This window comes from Copidosoma floridanum, unplaced genomic scaffold, assembly GCF_036245765.1.
Source record: "Copidosoma floridanum isolate Cflo_tuat_1 unplaced genomic scaffold, Cflo_Japanese_pri ptg000020l, whole genome shotgun sequence".
NCBI classification, from domain to species: domain Eukaryota; kingdom Metazoa; phylum Arthropoda; class Insecta; order Hymenoptera; family Encyrtidae; genus Copidosoma; species Copidosoma floridanum.
In genome coordinates, this window is record NW_028321897.1 from 33448306 (window position 1) to 33466479 (window position 18174).

General features: G+C 33.0%; 2 long non-coding RNA genes across 2 annotated transcripts; both read left to right on the forward strand.

Annotated features, from left to right (window-relative positions):
* The first annotated feature begins 15502 nt into the window (after positions 1–15502).
* On the forward strand, positions 15503–16157 carry LOC149374448 (uncharacterized). Its single transcript, XR_016293127.1, has 3 exons — positions 15503–15550; positions 15750–15949; positions 16035–16157. It is a non-coding gene; the product is annotated as an uncharacterized LOC149374448 (long non-coding RNA).
* Positions 16158–17102, forward strand: LOC149374449 (uncharacterized). Its single transcript, XR_016293126.1, has 3 exons — positions 16158–16414; positions 16493–16633; positions 17066–17102. It is a non-coding gene; the product is annotated as an uncharacterized LOC149374449 (long non-coding RNA).
* Positions 17103–18174: the final 1072 nt, after the last annotated feature.

Here is an 18174-nt window from a genome sequence, read left to right on the forward strand (position 1 = left end):
AAAAACTTGAAAAACGAATAAAAAAAAAAAAAAAACAATAGTTTAGTACTCACGATGGTTGAACTTCGTGAGAACGTCGTGCATAAATACAGTACTCACGAAGTTCAACCATCGTGAGTACTAAACTATTGTTTTTTTTTATTATTTTTCGTTTTTCAAGTTTTTGTTTCAGTAAACAACATGAATACAGTACTAACGTTTACAGAGCTTCGTTCTTCCTGTGGGTCTGGCGACACCTTTGTTACCTGAGAAATTGTGTCTATACTCATCTCATGTTTAAAGAACTTCGTTCTTACCGTGGGTCCCATGACCCATTAATACCCCCTGGTTTGTTGTTTTAATTTCCTATATAATTTTTTCATCTGTTTTTATTTTTTTTTTAATTTCTTGTTTTATTTTTTTCTTTATTTCTTGTTTTATTTATTTTTTTTCATTTCTTGTTTTATTTTTTTTCATATTTCATTTTATTACATTTTTTTTCATTTTTTTGTATTTCCTTTATTTAATTTCTTTTTTTATTTTCATACTTTTTTTTTTTTTTTTTATTCCCTTTTTTGTTTAATTTTTTTTCATTCCATTGTATTTATTCGTGTCTTTTGTAATTTTATTTCATTTTGTTTTCATATTTCATTTCATAAATTTAAAAAAAAAATTTTTTTTCACTTTTTTTTTGGCGATCTTATAGCCCATTAATACAATTTTTGTTTTATTTTTATATAATTACTCAATGACATTGTGCCATTATTGATTTATCTAATTCAAAATAAGTGCCCTAAAAAACGATTAAAATGATATGAAACTCGAAATATATTTTTATAATGATCTTACATAATTCATTTATGATTGATTTAATGAACTACTTTATTTATGTAATTATGTGATATTGTAACATAATTTGTTTGTCAAATTCGAAATAAGTGCCTTTAAAAACCATTGATATACGTTCTTCAACTCTATCCTACATGTTTATTTTTTTTATTTTTTTTATTTTTTTTTTTTTTAGATGTATTATTTAGAAAACAAATACATAATTTATCATGAATTGAATGTATTATCAGTGAATGCATATAAAAATGGAATATTATAGTTATGCACCACACGATGAGTACAGGAAACCGAGTTTCCATTGTCGGCAGCGCTCGTAGCAGAGTGGGTAAGGTACTGGATTCATGTGCAGGAGATCGAGGGTTCAAATCTCTTTATTGGGAAGTTTTTTTTTTTTTTTTTTTTTTAGAATTGTAAAAGAAAAAAATTAAAAGTGAAATAAAAATTATTGTGGGAGAATAAAATTAAAATTTGTTTAAAAATTAATTGCTTGGGAGTGTGATGGGGAATGGTGGGCAAAGGTGTGTAGAAGAGTAACACGGCACGGTTGGCTGATATACATATATAATGGGGAGAGGGGAAGTGTGTAGAGAACAGTAGGTGAGGGGGACGGGGTAAGGGGGGAAACTTGAGAGGAAGAGACTTCGGCTAAACCACTTTCGTTTGAAAAAAAAAAGTCTATCGGTTTTAAAATTCCAGCCCCCCCGAGTACGCGACATAAAGAACTTCGTTTTAAAAAAAAAAATGCTCATCGAATTTTCAAGCCCAATTGACTCTGCCAACAATAACGTCTAGACTGATCGAGAGTCATCGTATACAGAGTTCGAAGCCCTGCTGAAGAGAACTCAACGACCGAGACGCCGCCCAAAGCATCTGGACGACTACCAGGTTTACTCGACCGTTGTTGCATCATGCGAACCCAGTAGCTTCGAGGATGCTCTGAGCTCGAGCAAAAAGGAAAGCTTGATCGTTGAAGAAAGAAATCGAGGCGATCCAGATGAACAATACCTGGACGTTGTGCGACCCACCCATCGGCAGAAACATCGTTGGATGCAAATGGTTTAAAAATAAGGCCAACATCGACGGGATAACGCGCTACAAGACTCGGCTGGTAGCCAAGGGCTACAGCCAAAAGGCTGGAGTGAATTACAACAATACATACTCACCTGTCGTGAGGTTTCCCACGTTGATACTGCTCTTCGCTTGCGCAGTAGAGCGCGACCTCAACATCCAGCATGTCTATGTAGAAACAGCTTTTCTTCACGGCGATCTCAAGGAAGAAATCTATGTGCAGCAGCCTGAGGGTTTTGTCCATAAGGACGCTCCACATAAGGTGTACAGGCTAAAAAAAGCCCTTTATGGCGTCAAACAGGGGAGCAGGGCCTGGAATAAAAAATTGCATAGCTTTCTCACAAGCATGAACCTCGTACAATACGAGCATGACACATCAGTTTACATTTACCCTCACGAGAGCGTTATATTTATCGTAGCCATGTTTATCGACGACCTCATTGTATTTATAATATTAGTATACTAAACAGCAGTTAGCGCTTCAAGAAATCGCTGTGCCCAGGAATACCGCTCAAGGACTTGGATTCCTTTTGAAGGTACCTTAGCATTGATGTCACACACGACAAAAAAAAGGGAACGCTCAAGATTGACCAACACAAATACGTCGATGAAATGCTTAAGATGTTCAAAATGCAGGACTGTAAAACCGCATCGACGCCTATGGCGACCGGGGACACATCAGAAGAAAAACTCTCGCCAAGCTCTGCGGACGAAATTAGCTAGCTGAAACAAATTTCATACCGAAAGGCAGTAGGCTCCTTGCTGTTTCTCGCGCAGACGACGAGGTCAGATATCGCGCAAGCAATAATAGTAGGATAGAATTTGCTTTTAGAAAATAATTGTTATTAGCGCGAAAAAAATCATGGTGGTAGTTATTCGGTTTTTGAATGAATCTAAACAGTTTAAACTTCCAAATTGTGTCAGCTAACGGCCCAAAAAAAATGGTAAATTTAGTCAAAGATAGTTGGTTGTAAACTTTTGCAAACTGCTGCAAGAAGCAAAAAATGGTACCTTCGCAAAAAAGTTGGACGTGGCTGGTTTTTCAACATATTGCCATTTTTCAAGCAGCATTGTACTTGTCGAGAGTTACTCTACAATCTACTAAAACGTTGTTCTGTTTGACATTCTGGAAGTACGCGAAAAATCGATGTCAAAAAGCAGCTATTTTCTGTGGATGCGGCGTGGCGACGCCACGCCCAATCTCCCCATCATGACTACGGGATTTCCGAGCGGCCACATTCAAAATGAAAACGCGCATCAATAATAACGATATCTTGGGAACCAGATAAGATAAATTAATGGTTTTTTTTTTCTTTTTTTTTAATATGGGGTAGCTTTTAATAGTATTAGAATTGCACATATTTACAACTTTATATAAGTAATTAGAGGACCTATACAATCAACGTTAATTATTTGTTATAACTTACTGTTGCCGTTTTTTCCTCCTGCACGTGCCACAGTTGTAGGATATGGTTCTTACCAATCATACCTTACCTAAATAACAATAACAGTTAATATAAATTGTTGCAAAATTATCAATTTATAACCATAAAAATTTTTTTTTTTTTAAGTTTAAAAAATCTAACCATGAGTAAAATTGGGCTAAGTAACTATGCAAATTATTATTATTGTTATTATTCCTTAATAATTACATACAATATTGTTCAATATTCAACGTATCTTCTTTTCTAACTGTTATTGTTACAAAATAATTTTATTTCCGTATGTTTAAAAAATATGATATTTTTTTAATAAAAATTTTGCATACCTTCAATGTTTTAATACCCTAGTATTAATTTTTTATTTAATTAATATTTATATCACTATAGCAATTAAAGAATCTGTAGCGACGTTATATAAAGTTTCCTTAGGCTCGAGCTGACTTTCAAATTCCTGAATTAATTTTATTCTTTCCAATTTCTTATAAACCTTAAATTGAAGTAATTATATAAGACGTCCAATGACAGTTAGTTAATAATTAAAGTAACGTCCAATGGTGGTATACTGTCAAATTTTGTATTTATTGAAAAACAAAACGACGTTCTGGACAATGTCCCGGCCCTCATGAGGTACAAAAATCTATGAGTAATAAAAAATTCTTAACTATACAAATTTTGAGAAATACAATAAACGCTAATTATGTAAAGTGTATAATATACCTCTGACTCTTACGAAGGGGATGTAAAATCGTAATGTGGTCAGAGTTTCAAGTCTTATTGCTTTCATACCCTGCACATATACAAATGACACAATACACGCACACAATACAATCAAATCAGAACCGCAAGCAGTTCCTTGCGAGACATACGTAAATAGATCATGTTTTCCTAATACCATAAATGAAAGGTGCCCTCAAATCATGTACATAGAGTTAGCCTCCTTTCTTAATTGACTTAACGAGAGACTTGTAACAATCTTTCAAACTTTTCTGTATCTTGTTGTCTATTAATATTATTATTGAAATAATGTATACTTAACATTTCGGAAAACAGGCGCTTTTTATAATTTTGTTCTGTGTCTAAAATTTTTATTTTATCAATGTGTCTATTGTGTCTATTGTTACCAATAACGTTAAGTAGTCCTTTTTTGACAGTCTAAAATTCTCCCGAATATTTTAATGAATGTTCAACATTCTTGAAAAGATGAAAATAATCACATTTATTAACATTAGAAACAGAATTAAATTTATCGCCCAACCCTAATATGCTCGAGACACAATCCGGTAGCGGTCTGTTAAAAAGGTTACACAGCCAGTTTTCTTTTATTTCACTTATGCCTTTATTGTTGACAAATGCAGGGCACTGAACCGGGCCAGGGCCACTGACACTTTTAGTTGGAAGTGTATCGTATACTCCTTCGCGCTCGGATTCTTCATGTGAGAAAAGTGCATTGAACTTTTTTTCTAATTTATAACGATATTCGCGAAAAATGCTATTCAATTTTAATTCGTAATAATCAATAAGTAAATTTATCATATAAGATTCACAGCCATGACTTAAGTTGTAATGTAAAATAACACAGTGCTAACTAATTGGCACCAAAAACCCACCCATTCAGGCCGATACTTGAATTTTCTCTTCCACCATCCAATACAACATAAAATAGGTATTATTTACACATTAGTAGACTTTTCTATTAAGTTAACAGACACTCAATTTCATAAAGATAATTTAAAATTAATCAATAAATTTTTACTAGCTAACAACTATCCTCAAAAATTTATTGATAAATTTTCAAACAAAGGAATAAATACCTTAAAAAACATAAACATAATTGACATTTGCAATAGAAACAATAATAATTATAAACTAATCTTTTCATCACCGTATATTCCCCACTTGCACGGTCCTATTAAATATTTTTGTAAGAAGCTCCACATTGGTCTTGGATACAGTTTAAATAATGAATTGAATTCGATCTTTTCACTTGGAAAAGATGTAACAGAGCCACTCGAAAAAAATAATGTCGTTTACCCCATACCATGTGCGAATTGCAACTGCTGTTATGTCGGTCAAATATCGAGAGCTTTAAAATTAAGAATGGCAGAACATAAAAAGACATAGAGAAAAAAAAGAATACATTTGTACTATCACAACATAGCATTCAATTTACACACAACTTTAATTTTGATGAAATAAAAATTTTAGACACAGAACAAAATTATAAAAAGCGCTTGTTTTCCGAAATGTTAAATATACATTATTTCAATAATAATATTAATAGACAACAAGATACAGAAAAATTGAAAGATTGTTACAACTCTCTCGTTAAGTCAATTAAGAAAGGAGGCTAATTCTATGTACATAATTTGAGGGCCCCTTTCATTTATGGTATTAGGAAAACATGATCTGTTAACGTATGTCTCACAAGGAACTGCTTGCGGTTCTTCTTTGATTGTATTGTGTGCGTATATTGTGTCATTTGTATATGTGCAGGGTATAAAAGCAACAAAACTTGAAACTCTGACTACATTACGATTTTACATCCCCTTCGTAAGAGTCAGAGGTATATTATACTCTTAACATAATTAGCGTTTATTGTATTTATCAAAATTTGTATTGTAAAGAATTTTTTATTACTCATAGATTTTTGTACCTGATAAGGGCCGGGAAATTGTCCAAACGGCCGAAACGTCTTTGTGTTTTTCAATAAATACAAATTTTGGTAGTACCACCATTGGACGTTATTTTAATACTTAAATTTAATTAATTCTTAATTTTTTTCAAGCAAAAAAAAATTTTTCTTGAAATATTTACCTTATAATTGTTAAAACAATATATTCCAAGTAAGCTTTCCCGCACGTGATTTGATATGAAGAATTCGATCTCGACTTTTGTGTTACTCATTTTTACGTTTACTTTGAATTGTTGTTCAACCCTTCAGTATTTTTTAGAACATTTCGTAGGCATATTTTGAGATACATGTTAATTTACTCACTGTATCCATTCAAGCTTTGATTCGAACATTTTTAATTTGAATGTCAATCATGGGGTTGTTAAGGAAATAATTTTAATTATTGATCTAAAGGCTCTTCGAGCTACGTGTATGGGAAATCATCAAACACTGTATTTACTTATATGTTCACTATAAAAAACGCCATTTATTCGTTAATTTTTGGAAATCCTCATCGATAAAATAGCATGTTAAATTTAATCACGTTATTGTAATATCAATCTCTATTTGAAAATTTTTTAAAGCAGTTTTTATTTTATCAAGGTACGCAACTGCTTTATTTTCAACAAAATGTACAGGCTTATCTTAGAAGCTTATGGTTACTTGAATAAAATCAATTAAGTTGTTGACTAATTTTTTTTTTTTTTTTTTTTGTGTTAAGAAATGTAGGTATTAAACACTTAGCGGTAGTTTCTTTTTTGCTTTGTTTGTATCTAATAATATAAAGATAATGTTAAACATAATGTTATTTTTGTCTTCCTGCTTCGTGGTTATATCTCGTATATTTTTATTTGTAAAATTTTTAAAATGGACTGGATTTCATGACACAATTTTATCCGCTTACCTAGTTGTTTATGTATTCGATAAAATTTATTTGATTTCTTCGCGTCCCATTTTGAGTTTCCTGATTAAACGAATTATTTTGTGATCTCTCTATGCATCGTCCATTTTGAAAGCCATTACTATTATTATTTCGATCAGGGTTTAGATTACGGTTTATATTGCTAGTTAAATTATTTATGATTATATTATTTACACGGTTTCACCAGTTTATGTTTTATGGGTTTGGTATTGACGCACATAAATTACTATGACAACAAGTGGTGTAGGATTTATTTACCTCTCATTTTCTACACATGAATATCCTATGACTGGAATGGAACTGTTGAATGCAACCATTGCGTCTGGAGAATATAAAACACAAGGTCTTAAAATCAAGAATGGAATTTAATTTCTTTTTAACGTGTTCGAACCAATCAAAGGCCAGTCTATTAAATGCGTGCGATTGAATTAATTTAATTTTGTCCACTTCTGTGGAAGTAATTTCAATGTATGTTTTTGAAGCTTTCAAAAATATCATGGATCTATCGCTTGCTGCAACGCTAAAAAATGATTAATCAACTTTTCATTCGGAAACTCCCCGCCTTTGGATTACGTTGAGGGAGTTGGCGCGCCATTCACTTAATAATGAAAATGTTTTTTAAAAAAATTTGTTGTATGGAAACGTTGTATGGATGTTGTCACCAAATTTGAGCACGTCTACAGATTTCGAAAAAAAAATTCTTGAAGTTTCCCTTTTTCATCGTCTTTAACGTGAGCTCAAACGTCAGTTGTCAAAAAAGTTGTGGAAAAATACTTATTAGGCTTGACGTAGCGATAAGAATGTTTTAAAAAACTGATGTGTTATTTATGACAATTTCATTGATACACTTGCAAAGTTTTAACTAAGTCGCATCTACAGTTATGAAGATATTTGCACTAATGTAAACAAATTTGTACCATGACCGTTTGGCTAATCCTTTTGCAGGTCTCTGTTGTCTTTTTAATATTTCGTGTTAATTGGTCTAATTCTTTATTCAAATTGTCATGTGTTTTTGATTGTCAGATAAGTTCAGCTAGCCGTTGTGTATCTACTGCGCGAATGTAATTTTGTATTTGTTCAAGTCGTTCAACGTCCTCATCAAGTATGTGTATATTTAATTTCTCTTGCCATGTATTTGTTCGCATGATTGTTTGATTTAACCTTTCAACTAATCGCTCATAAAGTTATTTATCATAATTTTCGGTATTGAGTGGTGAAATATTCGCTGCCTGCTGGTTTTGATTCCCGATAATATCCGAGTGATTACCATTGCTTCCACGTTCTGTATTACGATGTAGCATTTCAGTAAAAAATATTTCACAAGTTACCAACATTTTTATTGTGTATTTGTGCTATAACTTGTTCGTTGTTGTTGCCCCCTCGTCTTGTCTTAACCATTCCAGATGAAAAGCGAGAAAAATGAATTTGTATAAAAATACGAAAAAATCGCAATTTGTAATTTTATAAATAAAATAATAAACGCAAAAATTTACGCTATACTTCTAAAAGCCGTTTCACTAGTTACTTGGTTTATCTGTGAACTCGAAATCAGTATGGAAATTTCTTCATACCCTAAAATTTGAAAGCTTTTTGTGCAAATCTATAATGTTTCAGTCTAGAAAGGTAAAATAACGGTTACCATTACAGTCTGATGTTTGATAAAAAGTTGGTAGGAGAGCCACTAACTTTCTCTAACCAGGCGCTGTACCAAGCATCTTGCGTGGTATTCGCACGATTCACTGCTCCAATAAGAAGCTCTTTCTCTTCTTCGTATAATCGTGAGAGCGCATCTGACACGTGCCTTTTCGATGCTCTATTTCTAACTCATAGTTCTGCAGCTCTAGTGCCCAGTTTCCCTTCGTTCTTAAGCATTTCATTCACCTGCTCGTGCATCTCCTTTTGTTATTTCTCTGACACCGGGTAATATAACGTTGTTTAATCGGATTTTTCGTGGTTATCCCAATATCGTGCTCGATCCACGAAGTACAGTCTAGAGGTGCTTCATCGCTTGTTAAGCTGTTGACTAGCCGTCGAACTTGCTCCTTTTTCAAAGGCGTCATGTCGGTGAGGCTGATCTATGCCAGTTGAATTTTACCCCGTGATTCAACTGCCGCAATCTCCAGGTCAAACTTCTCTTCCCCCCAAAAAAATTGATCTGTGTACGCATCGAATATTACCCGAAAAGCTCTCATGAAGTTCATACCTAAGTAGCAATCGTCCTTAATTTCGGGTAGGATCCCAACTTTGATATCCCTCGTTTGCCCTGCGAACTCTATCGGTAGGACTACGTGACTTGCACATTGGGCTACACTAATACCCGCAAGGTCAGCTTCCTGATCATAAGTGGAGCTCAGGACCCGGCCGCATGCGCTAGCTAGCTGCAAGCCTATCTTGCCTATTACTGTTTGCTTCGCACCGCTGTCTATAAGAGCTAGAAATTTGTATCCCTTCAGTATTATGTATCCTGGTGCACCTTAGGAGGGGGGACCGTTTCCTTCGCATCCACAGTGCCGATTTTCGGGGATGGCTTGAGTTTCTTTGCCCCTGATACTATTTTCAGACAGGCCAGCTCTGGTAGCGCGAAATACTCTGGCGCTGGAGGTTTTTGAAAGGTTTCTTTGACCTGTAATAGCCGTTTGGCCTCCACGGCTTGAGTTTGCAAGTCACACACCTCATGCTGTTAAATACAGAGCTGTATGTAGTTCTGAGCTCATATTGGCAATAAACAGATCGATTTCTGCGTCCGCGTCCATCGGTGGGTCTAATCGACGCAACATCGCTGTTAGTTGCGTTAAATAGCCCCGTAATGACTCGCTGTCATATTGTCTGTGAATGAGCGTGTCTTGTTTCAGCTTATGCTGAAAACCCTTGCCAATATCAAACCACTTTCTTGCTGTGGTCGCAAACTCTACCCAGGTTTTCCAGCTCCAGTTCTCGTTGCGAAACCAGAGAAATGCATTGACGCTTAGAAGCGCGGGCACTGCTCGAAGCATCTCATCATCCGAAAGATTGACAAAGTCTCGGCATTCCTGTACTTTTGTATAAAAGCCGTCAAAGCTCTCTTTTCATACCCCTGTGAACTTGAGGTCCCACTTTCGCACTACTTGGCCCAAATCGCGAATTTGTTCTTTGATGTTGAAGTTGCCGGGGCCTTATTCAGCGTTTTTAACGCGAACGTTATTTGGCTTTTACGCTCGAAATATAGTGAAACAACGCCTCTACGCATGCGCAGAAGCGTTTTTAAACGATATTTCGAGCGTAAGAGCCAAATAACGCTCGCGTTAAAAACGCTAAAAAAGGCCCCTGGTCGCTTGAGCATTACTTTTAGTAGTTCCCCCCCCCCTAAGCTAGACGACAGTCCAAAGCCAATGAAGTGGAGCGGCCAAAAGGCCTCTGCTTTTCGATGTCCGCTTTCTTACGGTCAAAACCCTCGCTATTAAAATAATGCTACGTGAAAATATCCTGGAACTGTACCTTATTGCCTTCGCCATCTGTGAAGCGCGCTTGATTTGCTGCTAATATCGACGAATTTCTGGGAGGCCTATTGCTACTCATCACCTTTTTGTACCTTCTTATTTCTCTTTCATGGTGGTCCCGGACGAGATGCAGATCGTCAATTTGCTTTTTCATTTGTAGAACCTCGTTGGAAAATTCTGCAGGCATATTAACCGGTTTGCCGCCACTGGTTGTGAGCTGGAAGATTTCTCCATCTTTATCTTGATTGGTGCAGGGCAGCTTTCTCTGGAAATATCTTGGAGTTCGCGATAATGGTGTTTTTGTGGTTTCGGTGTGTTTAGACATCTCCCCTTGACCGTATTGTCATCGATAACAGTTTCACAAGCGCCGGACGCTTCCTCGTCATGTTCACATTTTAATTCCTCGGAGTGATCCTCTTCTATTAGGTAGGTACGGTATAAATTTTCCTGCACTGCTTTTGCATCTAAAAGTTGTAGCGGATCGGGTTCTTCACCATTTTCCTCCTGGCTTCCCTGAGGTACTTTTAGTTCATCGTCCAATGTAGTTTCAATGAACGAGGAGCGAATGGTACATCGTCTAGTCCTATCTTTGACCGGATCGATTTCCCTTAGAAAATCCTAGAGAATACACTCTTCCAATAACCCATAGACATATACTTTTTTTTTATATTTTAGTGCTTTACGTCCGGCTCCTTTTAATAAGGGCACTACTATGGGCACTTAGAACTTGAAAAAAGGACAAGGAAAGGGATGGGAGGCCTTCCATTACTGAGAGGGGGGTAGGGGAAAATAAGGCAACTTTTGCTGCGAGAAGGTCGCTTAAACCCTCCTCCAGGAGTATTGCGTGGTGAAAAAGCACATGTGAAAAATCACAGAGGTACTTGCCCAAAAAGTCGCACTGGCCAAGAATCCAACCACGGTCTCCCGCGTGTCAATCCACGACCTAGTTGACTGAGCCACCGCGCGCTTCGTAGACATATGCAATAGACCGCGTAGACCAGCCAAGGCGCTGGGGTTAAGATAGAGGAAGTGCCAGGGGTCTCATTCAGAGTTTTTAACGCAAGCGTTAATGTGCCGTAACGTTCGAAATATCAGAAAATAACGTCTCTGCGCTTTCTCAGAAATCATTTTTGATATTTTTTAACGATTGCGCATTGCGTTATTATAATAACGCTGGCCTATTCGATCTTTACGCGCCAATTGTTGGCGTTACGTAAAGATTAATGAATAATTTAAGGACTGTCTTTGAATAGTGTTCTTAATTAAGCGTTAGTTTGTATTTTAATGCTAATTTTTAATATCTTAAGTATAATTAAATAAATTACAACTTGTAATGAAATATAATTCTATTTTAATGCATGTTAACCTGAATAAGTTATAGGTTGATCAATCAGAATATTTATTAGAAATTTTAACATGACTCTAAGAAGAATACAAGCAATTTTGATACATTTATCATTGTATCAATTGGCGCGCATGTAGATGGCGGCACTTTTATATAAGTACTTTTCAAACCATCCATGCCCTTTTTGATAACAAATATACTAAATGCTTTTAATTAAATATTCATTGCTGATAATATCTATTAATAATATTTCGTCGTTCTTCATTCCCTGCATTGTAATCCCCTTCGAAATGTTCATCATTATGATTATTAATCATTACAATATCGTGATTAAGATTTATTCTAAAACAAATATATCACTCATTATTGTATGATTAAGAAAAATTTATTTAAGATTGAAGAAGAAGCTTACAAACCCATTCATTACGCGGAAATTATGTAATACGGAGCATGCAGTAATGATTCTCGATACTTTTACTGGGTCATAATATAATTTTCGAGCCCTTTTTATACACAACCATGTGTTAGTTAAAATTCCAATTGTCTGCTCCACTTTCGAACGACACGATGTGTGTTCATTTGTACATCTGGCTTCTGGTGATCCTTCGGCCGCATTGATGATTGGCGTCAATAAGATCGGAGAGGGTGTATAACCGTTGTCAGCTACAAATATTATGATATTGAAAATTACATTTATTTTTAAAACATAAAAAAAAAAATAATACTTGAATGTGGTTCAGACGTGGCTTCGAACTTTCTAAAATACTTTCTATAAGAACCCATGCTACGAAACCAAGTTAAAAAAGCTTTTTTGGCGTTTTTTTGTCGAAGAACTTGTATTAAAATGTAAGGGAGAGTTCAATGTGTCTCAATTCGATCTTAAAAAGACTAATAATTTAATGCCATTTATTCATGATGTAATTGGTTAGAGTTGAGCATATGATTTTAATTTGAACAAGTTTATTTTAATAAAATTTTGAGGGTTGGTTGACGGAGCCCGCAGGGGTCGAAGTTCCCTAGTAAAACATCAAAATACAAAATTCTACTTTATGTACCCTTGGAAATAAACCTGGTAGCTTCAGAATTTAGTGAAATGAGAGGGTAACTAACCTATTTTTAAGAGTACGTAAAGTATAATTACATATTTTTCGGTTCCATTGCTACAGCATCTGCCAGAGTAAGCTTTATATAAGCATTTGTTAATATTTTATTTCACTTATGGTTCGAACCACACAAAACTTTAAAAAGAAAATTTTTTGTATTTTACCTAATAAGTAATATCAACCTTCTTGAGCAAGAACATTATTATTAATTCTTAGATTTTCAAGGTGTTCCTTAATGTCACTGAAATTCCAAACAAATCTATCATTATTTCGACCAGGACAAATTCGAAGATTCAGAACGACATACTTCGACATACTTAGAATCCACAATCTGTAAAAAAAATTTTTTTTCAATCTTTTAAAAACTTTTGAAATATAACTATATCTATGTATGATTATGTCTATCACTCTGCTTTACTAGATTCAATGAACTTTGAAGTGACTCTAAATTAGTTTAACATTATTTAAGTACGTCCAATGGTGATTTTATACTGCATCGAAAGTAGAAATTTTCCTTCTACTCCGTGAGAATGTACTATATAAGCAATTTATGACGATAATTACTATTAGTACGATAACAGATGAGCCATAACGATGATTCACAAAAGCTTCCTCGTTCTCTCGAGGTCGAATACATGTTACAATGAAGCAATCAATGAAGCCTAAGATATTTGGAATTCTAACGAATCTTCTGAAACTAAAAAATAATTATATTAATTATATTGTCCAACGGTTTACGAAAAATTGTTTACTCTTACTCGTTTGATGTTTCTTCTCTTTCTTGTCTTGTACTTGGAAAATGTATGTATTCTCCTTGTACCGCAAGAATCGCATCTAAAACTCGTTGAATACATCGACTGATTGGGTGATTTAAATCACTAGCTGCACGTTTTTGGAATGAGCCCTCTGCAAAAAATCGTAAAACTGTTTTTTTATTTACATTAAAGAAATCAATATTTACTTCACAAATACATTAAATTTTCGAGTTATTTGGTAAAATGGTGTAGTCTAATGTTGGCATAGAAAAAACTTGTAGAAAGAAACGAGTGTATATAGATCATTTGAAGAGAATAGTTTACAAGGGTTAATACAATATGTAAATATGTAGGTGAAAGGTAAACACCATTAGAAAAAGCAGTAGAGAGAGAGAGAGAGAGAGAGGCAGGGATGAAAGTGTCAAGAAGATATATCTACATAAGCATGCATAGACTTATGCCTAAGTTTTGATATTCAGTCGTTATTGGCCTGAGTAGTAAGAGTTATTACGTAAACAAATTTTGTAACATTAGCAAAATGACTGGGTAGGTACCAAAGAAATTATATATAACATGAAAAAAAAAATTTTATTTTATTGAAAGATAACAGTTGAGCAAATTTGAATATCTTAGGCAGAAAAAACGCATGAATAAGTGTCAAGAGCAAGTAGTGGATTTCATGGAGAGTAATCCCTCATTTGCTCGAGAACAACGTACTCTTTTAGGACCACGAGGAAATGAAGTGTAAGTATGAGAAGTTGTGGTTGCAGTTGAAAGATAGATTAAATGAAAGTGGGCTGAAAAAATCTGATATCAAAGGATGGAAACAGGTAATTTTATAACTTCAAAAAATTAAAATTAAATATATCTTACATTCAAACAATGTTAACATGTTTTTATGTTTATGAAATTATTTAAATATTTTTATATGAATTAAAATAAGGTATGAAAATTAACAATTTCATTTAAAAAAAATTTTTTTTTTTTTTTTTTTAAGACCTCACAGCCCTGGAACAAAATACGTCGAAAAAGTATCAAAGCAAAAGCTAAATTAATTAAATTTCACCAGAAAACTGGTAATAATGACATTAAATTAAGCTTGAATGAACTTTACGATCGTGTATCAAATATATACGGAAACTTTGGGTTAGGATTGGAAATAATACCAGAAGCTGGTATTTCTGTCAGAAAAGATATCGAAATGCCATATGAGCTGAAATTACTTGAGTAAGTGCATGCATTAACAGAATTTTGTTATTTTAATGTTGATTATATATATCTTAACATATATTTCTGCACGAGAAAACAAAGAAACTATGTCCGAAATTTTAGCAAAAATTTATTTAATTACTTTTTTTTGTATGGTTCTATATACTTCAAGATGAGTATTAGATTTTATGATTAAATGTACATAAGAAACATGCTGTTTGTTTCATAGCCTAAACTTCAAGGCTCGATAAGCTTACTTTTTAACTTTATATCAAACTACCACTCACAATGACATGAGAGTAGAACAAATAAATATTCTAATCTCTTATCAATAGCATGAGAAATACTTGAAATAAACTGAGAAACCTTATAGCAGTCGACTGTAAACATTTGTAGTCGTATTCTTGTTCTTAGTAAGGAATTTTTATTGTAAATATACAACTATGGAAGATTCTTCACTTTGAGTTTCCTTAATAGTATTAGGTTTACATCGATTGTATTTATAAGAATTATCATAAGTCCAGACAATAGAAGGCTGATATTTGTAAAAGTAAACAGAATGCGATACATTTCATAGTTTCATATTTACGATAAGACTTGTATTCTAAGAACAGGAAAAACTAGAAATTAACACACTGTTTATATAGTAAAGCAATATACCATAAAGTTTCTCAGTTTGATGTGAGTATTCAAGCTAGTGCTCCCTCGACGAAAAATATGTCTAATCAATCGTAAGTTATTTGATAATTCAAATATTTGCAAGTTTAATTAATACATGTATCGAAGATGTGCAAATGGAAAAAATAATTTAATCATTCAAAAATTGATTTTTGAAATTAGCATTAAAACATTATTAAGTAAATTACATAAATTTTGTCGTTAACTCTAAATAAAAGTAACTATACTTAACTTAAAATAATTTTGAAATAGTAAAAAATTGCAGTACTAATCAACGACAAAGAGGCTCTACTCAACAAAAAGAGCACTTGCTTCAATACATGGAGGATAACTACTCCTTTGCTGCTGAAAAGCTTGACGCTTCTTTGATGACGACGATGTGGAAGAGCCTTTCAAATACGCTGAATAAAATTGAGGGTGGAGTTGTCAGAGAAGTTGGGAGTTGGAGGAAGGTACGAAAAATTTGAAGAAAGAAATATCTTATTAATGATTTAAATTATGCACCATACAATTAATATTGTTATTTACAACAAAAAGAAAACGGAGATCGGAACAACAGCTAGAAGCTTTAAGAAGTGACCCCGAAGCTCGATCGCTAAATGATGTAGCCAAACGTGTTTTACGTATAATTAAGAAGGCTAATTTTTCAATATCTTCAATATCACCAAAAGCCAACAAAGCTTTCGTAAAAAAAGAGTTCAATCTAAAACAAGAACCGTCTTTCGCTGAAACAAAGTCTGTTGGTGGGCTATCTATTAGTGACATGGGCTTTTTACTGGATATACCTGTCTTAAATTTTGAAGAAAGTTCCAGCACATCAAAAAACGTAACCCGAGTAATCGACCTTATAAGCGTGATCGAAAGTGACAGTGACTCTGAAATTAATGAAAAAAAAACAACAAAGCGTAAATTTAAAGGTATTTAGAAAAAAAGAAAAAAAAAAACGCAGTGCTTGTGAATAAACCATTTAGAAAATTAAAAATTTAATGTTTCAGATGTTTCAAAGAACACTGATTTTGATTTTAATCATGAATTGGAATCACAAGCTATTCCATGGTCCAACAGCGCGCTCATCTAATCAAGTGAATCAAAAATTAAAGAAATAGCCCCTACTCCTACTAAGAAAATTAAAAAAGGTAATTAAAAATTTTCTGTATTTTCCACACAATATTATCAATAATACTAATAATAATAACATTATAATAATAATAATAATAATAATAAGATTAAAATAATAATATAACCGACAAAAGCTTTTATACGTATATATATCCTATGTATATATATATTTATATATATATATATATCTTATAACGTCATATATACATATATAGATTCAAAAAATCAATAAACTATTTATTAAAAATTAAGTAACGTATAAAGAAATATTATAAAAATAATTTGCAAATTTTATTGGAATGTCATACGTATGAAAATTTAAAGCTACAGTAAATTCATAATGTGAAAAAATGATTCTTTTTTATCAAACTATTTATTTATACTGTTTTTTTTAACAAGAATAAATATTAGTAATTATTTATGTTACGTTTCAAATGCTAATTCACTAGAAGTGATGGATCTTATGATGAAGCAAAATGAATTATTAAAAGAGCAAAATGAACTTAAAAAAAAGTTTAGAAAAAATAAATTTTTGATGAAGATACGGGATGGCATTTTGGCTTTACAAGCAGTTACTATTTTCAAAACAAATTCATAAATCGTCAACACCTGCACAACGTAGGAAGTAAATAAAACATGGAAAAAGACTTCTATTAGAATGATTAAACATAAGTAAAAAATTATTAATTATTAGAGTTTTATGAAAAATCGTAATTGCATAAAAAATTATGTATAATTGTAAATATTGTTTATGTATTTGTTACCGAAGTTCAAACAATTTGTTACCGTTACAGGAATATTTTTCAACAAAACCGTTTTGTTAAAAAGTCGTTGTAATCAAATTTTCATTTTCTATTTTTATTTGTAATTGAAAATATAAAAATGTTACAGAAATTTAAATTATTTTGAAAATGTTAATGTTTATTTAAATTTGTTAAAGTATCGAAAAACTTAATAAGATAAAAAATTAAAAAGTTAGCTTTTTCTCATTTTTTTCTCAATGTGAAAAATATTGTATGACTGAAAAATGAATTAAGAAATAAAATCAATACACTTATTAATAATCTCAGTATTGTGTTTTTCAATTTGTTTATTTTAAAATAACATTTTTTTGTGTTTCGCGCGTAACATTTAAATAGCGAGCGCTAAAATTTTTATCGATTTCAATAAGCGTTATTCTATATTAGGTTTAACGCACGTTAATAACTCTGAATAAGACCCCAGGATCTCTTTCTCTCTTTCACTGTAGGGAGGGTGGCAAAGGTCAGTGAGGATTAGATAAGAGTAGAGCTTTGCTCTTACTAACGGCGCAATTGCACTTTGCGCCCTCGATAGAAAAAACATTATACGTGACTCGAGCACAAAGATGCAACAACTGTGCCCTTCGGGCGCTAATGTTTGTAATTCGTGCCGTAGAAACGTTATATACCACCATTTTTAATGCAATTTATGGACAAAAAAAAGTTGCCACAATCTGAACTCGAATTATTCTTTGATATGACAAAAATATTCGTCAACTTCTCTTTTTCATATTAAATAGTTAGTTATTCATTAAATA